This window comes from Oncorhynchus keta, chromosome 13 (assembly GCF_023373465.1).
Source record: "Oncorhynchus keta strain PuntledgeMale-10-30-2019 chromosome 13, Oket_V2, whole genome shotgun sequence".
Taxonomy (NCBI): Eukaryota; Metazoa; Chordata; class Actinopteri; order Salmoniformes; family Salmonidae; genus Oncorhynchus; species Oncorhynchus keta.
In genome coordinates, this window is record NC_068433.1 from 13464804 (window position 1) to 13479204 (window position 14401).

Genomic DNA, 14401 nt, shown 5'->3' on the forward strand with positions numbered 1-14401 from the left:
CCTGCCCTGCCTATCTAAGGTCTTGAAAGCCAAGTCAACAAACAGGTCACTGACCATCTCGAATCCCACCGTACCTTCTCCGCTGTGCAATCTGGTTTCGGCCGGTCACGGGTGCACCTCAGCCACACTCAAGGTACTAAATGATATCATAACCGCCATCGATAAAAGACAGTACTGTGCAGCCGTCTTCATCGACCTCGCCAAGGCTTTCGACTCTGTCAATCACCAAATTCTTATCGGCAGACTCAACAGCCTCGGTTTTCGGATGACTGCCTTGCCTGGTTCACCAATTACTTTGCAGACAGAGTTCAGTGTGTCAAATCAGAGGGCATGCTGTCCGGTCCTCTGGCAGTCTCTATGGGGGTGCCACAGGGTTCAATTCTCGGGCCGACTCTTTTCTCTGTATATATCAATGATGTTGCTCTTGCTGCGGGCGATTCCCTGATCCACCTCTACGCAGACGACACCATTCTATATACTTTCGGCCCGTCATTGGACACTGTGCTATCAAACCTCCAAACGAGCTTCAATGCCATACAGCACTCCTTCCGTGGCCTCCAACTGCTCTTAAACGCGAGTAAAACCAAATGCATGCTTTTCAACCGATCGCTGCCTGCACCCGCATGCCCGACTAGCATCACCACCCTGGATGGTTCCAACCTTGAATATGTGGACATCTATAAGTACCTAGGTGTCTGGCTAGACTGCAAACTCTCCTTCCAGACTCACATCAAACATCTCCAATCAAAAATCAAATCCAGAGTCGGCTTTCTATTCCGCAACAAAGCCTCCTTCACTCACGCTGCCAAGCTTACCCTAGTAAAACTGACTATCCTACCGATCCTCGACTTCGGCGATGTCATCTACAAAATGGCTTCCAACACTCTACTCAGCAAACTGGATGCAGTCTATCACAGTGCCATCCGTTTTGTCACTAAAGCACCTTATACCACCCACCACTGCGACTTGTATGCTCTAGTCGGCTGGCCCTCACTACATATTCGTCGCCAGACCCACTGGCTCAGGTCATTTACAAGTCCATGCTAGGTAAAGCTCCGCCTTATCTCAGTTCACTGGTCACGATGGCAACACCCATCCGTAGCACGCGCTCCAGCAGGTGTATCTCACTGATCATCCCTAAAGCCAACACCTCATTTGGCCGCCTTTCGTTCCAGTACTCTGCTGCCTGTGACTGGAACGAATTGTAAAAATCGCTGAAGTTGGAGACTTTTATCTCCCTCACCAACTTCAAACATCAGCTATCCGAGCAGCTAACCGATCGCTGCAGCTGTACATAGTCTATAGGTAAATAGCTCACCCTTTTTCACCTACCTCATTCCCATACTGTTTTTATACTGTTTTTATTTATTTACTTTTCTGCTCTTTTGCACACCAATATCTCTACCTGTACATGCCCATCTGATCATTTATCACTCCAGTGTTAATCTGCAAAATTGTATTATTCGCCTACCTCCTCATGCCTTTTGCACACATTGTATATAGACTGCCCATTTTTTTCTACTGTGTTATTGACTTGCTAATTGTTTACTCCATGTGTAACTCTGTGTTGTCTGTTCACACTGCTATGCTTTATCTTGGCCAGGTCGCAGTTGCAAATGAGAACTTGTTCTCAACTAGCCTACCTGGTTAAATAAAGGTGAAATAAAAAATAAAAAAAAAATAAACATCCGACAAGCATCAGAGCCGGTGTTGTATGACTTGATCTTAGTCATGTATTAACGCTTTGCCTGTTTCATGGTTCGTCGGAGGGCATAGCGTGATTTCTTATAAGCTTCCGGGTTAGAGTCCCGCTCCTTGAAAGCGGCAGCTCTAGCCTTTAGCTCAGTGAGGATGCTTCCTGCAATCCATGGCTTCTGGTTTGGGTATGTACTAGAGGTTGACCGATGTTCTCAACATGAGAACATATGAAAGCTGGTGGTTCCTTTTAACATGAGTCTTCAATATTCCCAGATAAAAAGTTTTAGCTTGTAGTTTATTATAGGAATTATGACGTGTTGACTATTTCTCTCTGTACCATTTGTATTTCATATACCTTTGACAATTGGATGTTCCTATAGGCACTTTAGTATTGCCAGCTTAATCTTGGGAGTTGATAGGCTTGAATTCATAAAGAGCTGTGTGTCAAGCATTTGCTAATAGCTGCAGGCAAATGCAGTAAAGTGCTGTTTGAATTAATGCTTACAATTCTAATGATGCCTACAACCGCTCAGTCAGACTGCTCTATCAAATCAAAGACTTAATTATAATGAACACACAGAAACACAAGCCTTTTGGTCATTAATATGGTCAAATTCGGAAACTATCATTTCGATAACAAAATGTTTATTCTTTCAGTGAAATACAGAATCGTTCTAAATATTCTGTTATTGCTGTTGCATTGCACAACCTTCAATGTTATGTCATAATTATGTAAAATTCTGGAAAATTAATTACGGTCTTTGTTAGGAAGAAATGGTCTTTACACAGTTCGCAATGAGCCAGGCGGCCCAAACTGCTGCATATACCCTTACTCTGCTTGCACTGTACGCAAAAGAAGTGACATAATTTCTCTAGTTAATATTACCTGCGAACATGCATTTATTTGAACTGAATATGCAGGTTTAAAAAAATACACTGTGTATTGATTTTAAGAAAGGCATTGATGTTTATGGTTAGGTACATTTGTGCAATGATTGCTTTTTTTTCGCAATAATTTGTTAAATCATCACCCGTTGGGCGAAGGTGAAGTAGGCTGTGATTCGCTGGTAAATTAACAGGCACCGCATTGATTATATGCAACGCAGGACAAGCTAGTTAACCTAGTAATATCATGTGTGTACCATGTGTACTTAACTAGTGATTATGTGAAGATTGAGTTTTTTAAAAGTTTAATGCTAGCTAGCAACTTACCGTGGCTCTGCAGCCACAAGGTCCTTTTGATGTTGTAGTTGGCCGGCCAGTCTCCTCATAGATTGCAGTGTAATCGGCGTCCAAAAAGGCCAATTACCGATTGTTATGATTAATCTGTCGACCTCTAGTATGTACGTATGGTCACTGTGGGGACGACGTCATCGTTGCACTTATTGATAAAGCCAATGACTGATGTGGTGTACTCCTCAATGCCATCGGATGAATCCTGGAACATATTCCAGTCTGTGATAGCAAAACAGTCCTGTAGCTTAGCATCTGCTTCTTCTGACCACTTTTTTGTTGATCTAGTCACTGATGCTGCCTGCTTTAATCTGTGCCTGTAAGCAGGAATCAGGAGGATAGAATTATGGTCAGATTTTCCAAATTAAGGGCAAGGGAGAGCTTTGCATGTGTCTCTGTGTGTGGAGTATTGGTGGTCCAGAGATGCTTTTCCCCTCTGGTTGCACATTTAACATGCTGATAGAAATTTGGTAAAAAAGCATACGATGCTACAGTTTTTACTGTCCCGTTGGTAGTTTAATCTTCTGCGTAACTCATCGATTATATTCTCCAAAGATTGCACATTTTCTAGCACAATGGAGGGAAGTGGGGGTTTATTCGATCGGCTACAAATTCTCAGAAGGCATCCTGACCTTCGGCCCTTCTTTCTCCGACCTCCTCTTCACACAGATCACGGGGATCGGGACCTATTCCTGAGGAAGCAGTATATCTTTTGCGTCGGGCTCATCAGATTCATGGATTCTGCTCGTTCGTGGTGAGTAATCGCAGTCCTGAGAGACAGTAGCGGCAACATTATATACAAAATAAGTTCATAATAAGTTCCAAACAACGCAAATAAACAAACAAAAAACAATCGGCTGGGTGCACGTAAAACGTCTGCCTTCTTCTCCGGCGCCATCTAGAGAAAATGCAGTATGTGGGGTTGGCTTTTAAACAAGAATAAAGAAAAGGGAGGTATCTGACTTTAATACTAGACATTACTCGTTGTTACTTGAGAATGTCAATTCATAGCAGACCTGCGCTCAAATAGTAATTGTCTTCTTACAAATAACTTTACCTGTGCTTGAGTGAGCTTGCCCGGGGGAGAAAATGTAACCAACTGAGTAGTCCCAAAAGTACTGCTGTTTTGAGTGAGGATATTTTGAGGATGTCCTCCTGGGATAGTCAAAGCATATCTCGGTCTATAATGCATGTATCATATTGGCTATAGTGAACCTGGCGGTGTTCATCCTCTGCCCGCGGGGTAAGAAAGAGGCCCATATTTGCATTGTGGGGAGTTTAATGATAGCTGGCTGAGAGACGGTTAGCCTGCCTCAGGGACCACGACAACCCATCAACAACAGGAAGCACATTTTGAAACTCTCAATTCAGCACTGCGGGGAGTTAGAGAAACGGAAGAGAGGAACGATGAAGAGGGAGAGAGAGAAATTAGAGAAAAACAAAAGTGTCTTGGCATAGTGCCTTGTGGGTAGTTACCGTATCCAGGCTGCGGCGAGTCATTTCTCAGTTGATCTGTCACTCTCGTCTTGCTCTGGGTGCGTGTGTTCTCATCTCACACATCTTTCAGCATAGAAATAGGAATATCAAATTGAATCAAATTTTATTGGTCACATACACATGTTATTGCAGGTGAAGCGAAATGCTTGTGTTTCTAGCTCTGACAGTGCAGTAGTATCTAACAAGTAATATCTAACAATTTCACAACAATACACACACATCTAAAAGCATGAATTAAGAATATATAAATATTTGGACAAGCAATGTCAGAGCGGTACAGACTAAAATAGGGTACAATGGAATAGAATACAGTATATACATATGAGATGAGTAATGCAAAATATGTAAACATTATAGTGTGTGTGTGAGGAGATAACGCTAAGTGAGAGAATGTGTTAAACATACTGTGTCTTTACTTGGTGATTTCAATGAGGAGTATGAAGAGGAGATATCAATATCAGCTAAACTCATTGTTCATGTCATCCTTATTCATGTAACAACTTATTCAAAGCACAAACACACACACACACACATGTTTGTTGTACTATCCTTGTGGGGACGAAACAATTGATTCCCATTCAAAATCATTCTTTCCCTAACCTCTAACCCTAAACCCAAATTGTAACCTAAAACAGCCTTTTTCTTTGTGGGGACCAGCGAAAATGTTCCTTGTTTTACTATCCTTTGTGAGGACTTCTGGTCTCCACATGGATAGTAAAAACACACACCCACAGACTTCCGGCATTTGTTATGTTAATTATGTAGTTGTCACATCTGGTAGAGGACAGAAGTTGAACAGGAAGAATCTGTATAAAGAAATGAAAACATACAGGCTTTCATACCACAATGCCTGCCATAATATACATGATTATATAGAAGACCTGTGTTCAAATACTATTTAAAATACGTTGTCTGTGCATGATTGAGCTTGCCTGGCAAAATGTTCCTATGTATTTGAAAGATTTCAAATAGTATTTGATTCCAGGTCCGTTTTCTGCAGCTGTGTTCTGTCTACAGTGCATTTCACAATCAAGAAACATAGTTGCTCTGAAGAAACTTCCCTCTTTTATTTATGTATTCATAAGTATGACAGGGAGTGTGTTGCTTTCCCCCACACAAACTTTAGGGATTGTTGTCACTAGTTTTTGGAATCGATCTCTGTTGTCTTCTACTCCCTTTTCTCATCATCTCTCCATCTCTCACTCTATTTTCCATGTCTTTCTTTCCTACACACTTTCCCTCCCGTTTTCCCTCCATTTCTCTTTCCATCCCTTTGCTCCCTGTCTCTCACTCACTCTCTCCCTCCCTCTGGCGATTCTCATCACTAATCTCTGTTAGCAGCAGTAACCTAACCTCCCTCTCTACCATGCCTGTCCCAGAGATACCGCAGCCCCGGGCAGGATGTGTGGCCCTTCCTGATCCTCGTACTCGACACTCAAAATAGAAACTAGCTTTCAGAAGGTGCCTATATAGAGGTCTATATCTGTCATGCAACAACAACAGCCCCTCCTCTGCACCACTTCCTGGACTTGAACCCCAGTGGGTGCTGGGTAGAAGGCGGTGATATATTTCTCCCAACGCCAACCACTGATACAGGGTCAGATACCTTTACATCTTCCGAAATGGATTAGGGTTGAGGCAGCCTGTTGCAATTCAAGGTAAGGTGTGCATTTCTTAAAATACCTATTCAGATTGGGGAAAGGGTCACTTGGCAGGGTCTGGAGTGGGGTGAGCGGGGTCTGGTACATATAGAATACTCATTAGTCTGAATTAAGGAATGCATCCTTCCTCTGGTTCCTTTACAGTGGAGGCCCATGGCTATTACCACTGATGACATTAATCATGAGCCTTTTCCCGGAATGCTGGGGGGAATCTATTCTAGACCAATCAATGGCAGTATGTGTGGGAGGCATGGGCATATCACATCAGCCCTGGGGATTTACTGCTGACATTTGCATTGGCTCATCATGGGATTTTCAATACCATGATGGATGTCATTGATGGTGCAAGGAGGGTGTGTGTGTGCATATATGTGTGTGTGTGTGTGTGTTGTGGTAGGGCAGGTATCTCTGAGTGTGTGTGTGTACGCATAAATCAGTGTGTCCACATCCGTGTGTGTATGCGTGCTGGTATGTGTCTCTACGTGTGAGTCACTGTGTGTGTCCCCTTTATGCGGTGGTGTATCCCACCCTATACTGCGTATCCTGAGGTAAAGCCAGCCTAGTAGGTCTGTCTATGAGAGCCTTGATGAAAAGCGTTGATGAGGTCAGTCAGTCCTGCAGCTATCATCAGCAGCCATGGGTAATTTAGGACGGGTCATTTCAGCCTTCGGTGATAAGGGAGAATGGACCCATCATATCTATTGTGTGGTTGAAGGACCCTTGAAACGGTGAGGTCCGAATGTCGAGGGCAATTCAGAGGAGGGCAGGTCCTTGTGTCTATGGAGAGAGGCTGGTTGGTGGATAAATATGTAACGTCGTTGCAGTCACGTAGGTTATCAGATCCCACAATGCAACGAGAAATCAGAGGAACCAATACTTGTACGTGAATATGATATTAGTGAAGATGATACCAATCCAACAGGTGCAGAGTGACTGTAAAAAAGACAACTGGCAACGTCACCCTCCTTACAGGATCAGCCTGCGCTTGAAAGAACAAGGTGCCAACAGGGAAGAACAGAGAAGTGACTTGTGGTACCACACATTTGGAGGCCACAATTTCTGCTCTCTTTCCATTTTTCATAAATATAGTTCACTCTGGTACACTTCTGGGGTTTTCTCTAGCTTCCTCAATTCAGCACACTAGTTGAAGTGTCACTTTCAACTACTTAGCTGCAACTGAAACGTGAAAAGTTAGACTAGAGAAAGTTTGTGGCAGGATGCAGTGTTGGCTGTAAAACAGATTTGAGCCAACAACACATTACCATATTTACTGACAGGGTTGAATCCTTGTTGATGTTCTCAGGTTACAAATTAATGTATTTATATAACCGTGATAGACCAGAAGTGTTGGTTTTATTGGCGCGACTATAGTAAGCATTGGTTGAAGCACAATGTTAAATTAAAATCTAATAACCAGCAGCATACCGCGCTGCATCCCACTGCAGGCTTGCCTCTGAAGCTAACCAGGGTTGGTCCTTGCCGGTCCCTGGCTGGGAGCCCAGATGCTGCTGGAAGGGATGTTGGAGGACCAGTAGGGGTCACTTTTCTTCAGTCTAAGTATACTGAACAAAAATATAAACTGCAACATGCCACAATTTCAAAGATTTTACTGAGTTACAGTTCATATAAGGAAATCAGTCAATTGAAATGAATCAATTAGGCCCTAATCTATGGATCTTATATTTCCTACCTTAAAAAAAGGCCGGACAATGGCACATTGAAGATCTCACTCAAGATCTCGTCACAGTATCGCTGTGCATTCAAATTGGCATCGATAAAATGCAATTGTGTTCGTTGTCTGTAGCTTATGCCTGCCCATACCATAACCCCACTGCCACCAAAGCAGAACTCTCTTCACAACATTGACATCAGCAAATTGCTCGCCCACACAACGCCATACATGTGGTCTGCGGTTGTGAGGCCGGTTGGTCGTACTGCCAAATACTTTAAAACAACGTTGGAGGTGGCTTATGGTAGAGAAATTAACATGACATTCTCTGGCAACAGCTCTAGCGGACATTCCTGCAGTCAGCATGCCAATTAACGCGCCCTCAACTTGAGACACTTGTGGCATTGTGTGACAAAACTGCACATTTTAGAGGGGCCTTTTATTGTCCCCCAGCACAAGGTGCACCTGTGTAATGATCTTGCCGTTTAATCATCTTCTTGATATGCCACAACTGTCAGGTGGATGGATTATCTTGGCAAATGAGAAATGCTCACTAACAGGGATGTAAACACATTTGTTAAAAAAATTTGAGAGAAAAAATATTTTTGTGTCTATAGAAAATGTCTGAGATCTTTTATGTCAGCTCATGAAACATGGGACCAACTCTTTACATGTTGCATTTATATTTTTGTTCAGTGTAGCTCTCAAGGCAGTGAAGGGGACATTTTGGGACGTTAAACCGGTGTCCTGACTCTGTGATCATTAAAACATTTCATGCCATTTATTGTAAGAGGCGGTGTGGTAACCCTGGAAAAATTCTCAACCTGGCCCCCTAATCATCCCCCTAATTTTATATATTACTCCTCACCTCTCCAGCTGATGTGTGGCGAGAGTTCTGGAACAAAATGTCTGCTGTGCATTACTAAACTTTGATGATCTTCATCAGATGACACTCATAGGACTTCATGTTATACAATACATGTATGTTTTGTTCGATAAAGTTCATACACTGCTCAAAAAATTAAAGGGAACACTAAAATAACACATCCTAGATCTGAATGAATGAAATATTCTTATGAAATACTTTTTTCTTTACATAGTTGAATGTGCTTACAACAAAATCACACAAATTATCAATGGAAATCAAATGTATCAACCCATGGAGGTCTGGATTTGGAGTCAATACAGGCGGAAAACCACACTACAGGCTGATCTAACTTTGATGTAATGTCCTTAAAACAAGTCAAAATGAGGCCCAGTAGTGTGCGTGGCCTCCACGTGCCTGTATGACCTCCCTACAACGCCTGGGCATGCTCCTGATGAGGTGGCGGATGGTCTCCTGAGGGATCTCCTCCCAGACCTGGACTAAAGCATCCGCCAACTCCTGGACAGTCTGTGGTGCAACGTGGCGTTGGTGGATGGAGCGAGACATGATGTCCCAGATGTGCTCAATTGGATTCAGGTCTGGGGAACGGGCGGGCCAGTCCATAGCATCAATGCCTTCCTCTTGCAGGAACTGCTGACACACTCCAGCCACATGAGGTCTAGCATTGTCTTGCATTAGGAGGAACCCAGGGACAACCGCACCAGCATATGGTCTCACAAGGGGTCTGAGGATCTCATCTCGGTACCTAATGGCAGTCAGGCTACCTCTGGCGAGCACATGGAGGGCTGTGCGGCCCCCCAAAGAAATGCCACCCCACACCATGACTGACCCACCGCCAAACTGGTCATGCTGGAGGATGTCGCAGGCAGCAGAACGTTCTCCACGGCGTCTCCAGACTCTGTCACGTCTATCACATGTGCTCAGTGTGAACCTCCTTTCATCTGTGAAGAGCACAGGGCGCCAGTGGCGAATTTGCCAATCTTGGTGTTCTCTGGCAAATGCCAAACGACCTGCACGGTGTTGGGCTGTAAGCACAACCCCCACCTGTGGACATCGGGCCCTCATACCACCCTCATGGAGTCTGATTCTGACTGTTTGAGCAGACACATGCACATTTGTGGCCTGCTGGAGATCATTTTGAAAGGGCTCTGGCAGTGCTCCTCCTTGCACAAAGGCGGAGGTAGTGGTCCTGCTGCTGGGTTGTTACCCTCCTACGGCCTCCTCCACGTCTCTTGATGTACTACATGCTCTGGACACTACGCTGACACACAGCAAACCTTCTTGCCACAGCTCACATTGATGTGCCATCCTGGATGAGCTGCACTACCTGAGCCACTTGTGTGGGTTGTAGACTCCGTCTCATGCTACCACTAGAGTGAAAGCACCGCCAGCATTCAAAAGTGACGAAAACATCAGCCAGGAAGCATAGGAACTGATAAGTAGTCTGTGGTCCCCACCTGCAGAACCATTCCTTTATTGGGGGTGTCTTGCTAATTGCCTATAATTTCCACCTGTTGTCTATTCCATTTGCACAACAGCATGTGAAATGTATTGTCAATCAGTGTTGCTTCCTAAGTGGACAGTTTGATTTCACAGAAGTGTGATTGACTTGGAGTTACATTGTGTTGTTTAAGTGTTCCCTAATTTTTTTTGAGCAGTGTATTTATAAACAAAAATCTGAGTTTACATTGGCGCGTTATGTTTAGTAGTTCCAAAACATCCAGTGATTTTGCAGAGAGCCACATAAATTTACAGAAGTACTCAGAATAAACAATGATAAAAGATACAACTATTATGCATGGAATTATAGATGCATTTCTCCTTAATGCAACTGCTGTGTCAGATTTCAAAAAAGCTTTACCGAAAAAGCCACCATGCAATAATCTGAGTACAGCGCTCAGACAACAAATCAAGCCATACAGATAGATATCTGCCATGTTGTGGCTGTAAAGGATGTGAAATGGCTAGCTATTTAGCGGGGTGCGCGCTAATAGCGTTTCAATCGGTGACGTCACTTGTTCTGAGACCTTGAAGTAGTTGTTCCCCTTGCTCTGGCTTTTGTGGAGCGATGGGTAATGATGCTTTGAGGGTGACTATTGATGTGTGCATAGCGTCCCTGGTTCGAGCCCAGGTCGGGGCGAGGGGACGGACGTAAAGTCTATACTATTACATTGATGCTGTTGACCCGGATCACTGGTTGCTGCGGAAAAGGAGGAGGTCAAAAGGGGGTGAGTGTAACGGATGTGAAATGGCTAGCTAGTTAGAGGTGGTGCGCGCTAATAGCGTTTCAATCGGTGATGTCACTTGCTCTGAGACCTTGAAGTAGTGGTTCCCCTTGCTCTGCAAGGGCTGCGGCTTTTGTGGAGCGATGGGTAACGATGCTTTGTGGGTGTCAGTTGTTGATGCGTGCAGAGGGTCCCTGGTTCGAGCCCGGGAATGGGCGAAGGGACGGACAAAAGTTATACTATTACATGGAGTCAACAGAAGTCAGAAATAACATTATAAATATTCACTTACCTTTGATCTTCATCAGAATGCACTCCCAGGAATCCCAGTTCTACAATAAATGTTTGATTTGTTCGATAAATTCCAATTATGTCCAAATGCCTCCTTTTTGTTTGCGCGTTTATCCCAGTAATCCAAATTCATGACGCGCAGACCAGACAAAGTCAAAAAGTTCCGTTACAGTCCGTAGAAACATGTCAAACGAAGTATAGAATCAATCTTTAGGATGTTTTTAACATAAATCTTCAATAATATTCCAACCGGAGAATTCCTTTGTCTTCAGAAATGCAATTGAACGCAAGCTAACTCTCACGTGTGCGCGTGTGACCAGCTCATGCCATTCTGCCAGACCACTGACTCATTCAGCTCCCATTCCCCTCTCCTTCACAGTAGAAGCATCAAACAAGGTTCTAAAGACTGTTGACATCTAGTGGAAGCCTTAGGAAGTGCAATTTGACCCCATAGACACTGTATATTCGATAGTCAGAGTGTTTTCTATCCAAATCTAATAATATGCATATATTAACAACTGGGCCCGAGTAGCAGGCAGTTTACTCTGGGCACCTTATTCATCCAAGCTACTCAACACTGCCCCCAGCCATAAGAAGTTTAAGCTAGTTAGGGAGATATGAGTCTTCAGCTTCAGTGATTTTTGCAGTTCGTTCCAGTCATTGGCAGCAGAGAACTGGAAGGAAAGGCAGCCAAAGGAGGAATTGGCTTTGGGGGTGACCCGTGAAATATACCTGCTGTTAAAGCCTACTGGTATTGTAAGTATAAAAGCAAAGCTTGCTTGCATATAATAATGTAGTGTAATGTCTTAGTGTGGGGTGGGAAGAATGCAATACATGACCTTGTATGAGGAACAAATCATGTTATTTTTGGAGCACGTGCTCTAAAGCCGTGTTCACATTGGCAGTTTTGAAGTGACTCAAATCCTATTTATTTGCATATCTGAATCGAATCTGTTCTTTTTCCTGCAGTCTGACCAACCAAAAATACACATGGAATCGGATTTTTAAGCCACGTTTGGTTTGAAGTCAGATACAAATCTGATTCCTGGCCATGTGACTTGTGTCTGAACGGTCAAATCTGATTTATTTGCCCTCAAGTGGTTTTTAGACTGTTATTTGGAATATCTTGTTGCATGCTAGCAACTCTGTTGACAGTTTGACACGAACTTGTGGTAGCTAACTAGCTTGTTAATTGTTTACAAAAAAATGGTGAATGTGCTAGAAAGCTACCCAGCTAGCTAGTTGACTGCTGTGGCTAGCTAGCTAGCTATGGGAATACCCTTTTTCAGCTTCAGACAAATGCCTACCTCTCACTTGTTTTTAATAAAGGTATGGGTCCCACTACTGTGCTAACTGTGTGGCAGCAGTACCTCTGTCATCCTGATTTCACTGACTGATGGTTAAGGGCTTTGAGGTCTCTCGCACTTGCACTCTCTCTCTCTCGCTCTCTCGCTCTCGCTCTCGCTCTCGCTCTCTCGCTCTCTCGCTCTCTCGCTCTCTCCCGCTCTGAGCCCCTGTGTATGTTTGTGTAAGACTGCTTGTGAAGCCTGTAATTGAGTGTGTCCACCCACCTCTCTGCAGCAGAATCAGTCAAGGGAAGAAGGCTTCTTTCTTTTGTGACACACACTTCGGCTGCAGTGCCATCGCCCATTCCTATGCAAACCATACACCAAAGATCACCCTTTTTGCTGGTACAGGCTAGAGTCCAAACACGCACACAAACATGACACGCGCACAAACATGACACACACACACACACACACACACACACACACACACACACACACACACACACACACACACACACACACACACACACACACACACACACACACACACACACACACACACACCCTCCATCTCTACCCACTATGCAGTGGAGACCTAATGCACATACATACACACTATCTAAAAGCAATCAAACCTCAGAGCTAATGTGAATTCCTGGGAACCGGAGCCAGAACATACAGGTGTAGGATCTTAATCTGATCACCCTGATGCAGGAGAGCTTTCCTGCAATGCAAGAAATGTAAAACTTGTAGTAAAACTTGTAGTTTAAAAAGGCAAACTGTCTTAAATGAAGATCCAAAATCTGTATGCTCTAACCTCATCTCCCCACTGTGCTTAATAACAGATCAGTTGGGCCTATTTTATCTCCTGACTGGTGACAAAATTGTATTTCATTACCCCATAAATGTGGCAACAGTGTGACCTCATGGAATGCACTCTCTCTCTCTGGCTTGTGTGTGTGTGTCTGTGTGTCTGTGTGTATGGGGAAGGTAGGCATGAGGATTTGTTGCCATCCCGCTGAGCAGTACCTAACTAAAATAGCATACTAAGAAAAAAACAGAATGTGGAACCACAGGGTGAGATGATTGACATGGCTTGTATTCTTTCCCCTGTGTGCAAGTTAATGACTGCACTGCTATTTCAGGAAGTGATAAGATGTGGTTTTCCGGGTGAAAGGGGGTTATTGCAAGAGTTGTATCAGCTGCTTGTTGTCTGTGGGTTTTTATCAGTCACATCCCATACGGTAAAAAAATATTTCAAATACATGTATATTTGTTACATTTTGCTCAACTGCATGTAAAGCCTTTAAATGTATTCCAGATATGCATGTACATACATTTAGAATCTTTGCTCAAATGCTTGGAAATGTTCCAGAAATGCATGGCTATGACATCTAGTCTATAGGGTGGCCAAAGTGCTTCCTAATTTGACTTCTTAAATGACTCTTTATGTATTGATCAATGGAGATACTTTTTCTGGCCAAAACGTTTGCCGTGATATATAATTAAAATTCTGATGGTGAGGAAAAAATGGTCATCTGAATCAGGGTTAGTTTGGCAGCTGGGGTGAAAGAGGAGCGATTATGATAGAGGAACCCAAGTCTAGATTTAACTTTAGCCTGCAGATTTGATATGTGCTGAGAGAAGGACAGTGTACCGTCTAGCCATACTCCCAAGTACTTGTATGAGGTGACTACCTCAATCTCTAAACCCTCAGAGGTAGTAATCACGACTGTGAGGAGAGGGATATTCTTCTTACCAAACCACATTACCTTTTTGTTTTAGAGGTGTTCAGAACAAGGTTAAGGGTAGAGAAGGCTTGTTGGACACTAAGAAAGCTTTGTTGTAGAGCATTTAACACACAATATCCAGGGAGGGGCCAGTTGAGTAGAAGACTGTATCATCTGCATATAAATGGTTGAGAAAGCTTCCTATTGCCTGAGCTATGTTGT

General features: G+C 43.6%; 1 protein-coding gene across 4 annotated transcripts in view; it reads left to right on the plus strand.

The window, feature by feature from the left end:
- LOC118392700 (RAS guanyl-releasing protein 2-like) overlaps nucleotides 1-14401 on the plus strand; it is an 85361-nt gene that overhangs the window by 13556 nt on the left and 57404 nt on the right. For 2 of the 4 annotated variants that reach the window (XM_052459401.1, XM_052459404.1), the window contains exon 1: nucleotides 5922-6086. The exons of 1 other annotated variant lie outside the window; for it this stretch is intronic. The gene's annotated coding sequence lies outside the window, so the exon portion shown is untranslated. Of the gene's footprint in view, nucleotides 1-3600; nucleotides 3686-5921; nucleotides 6087-14401 lie in introns of those variants that run through there. One more of the 4 variants, XM_052459403.1, reaches the window with a different exon arrangement.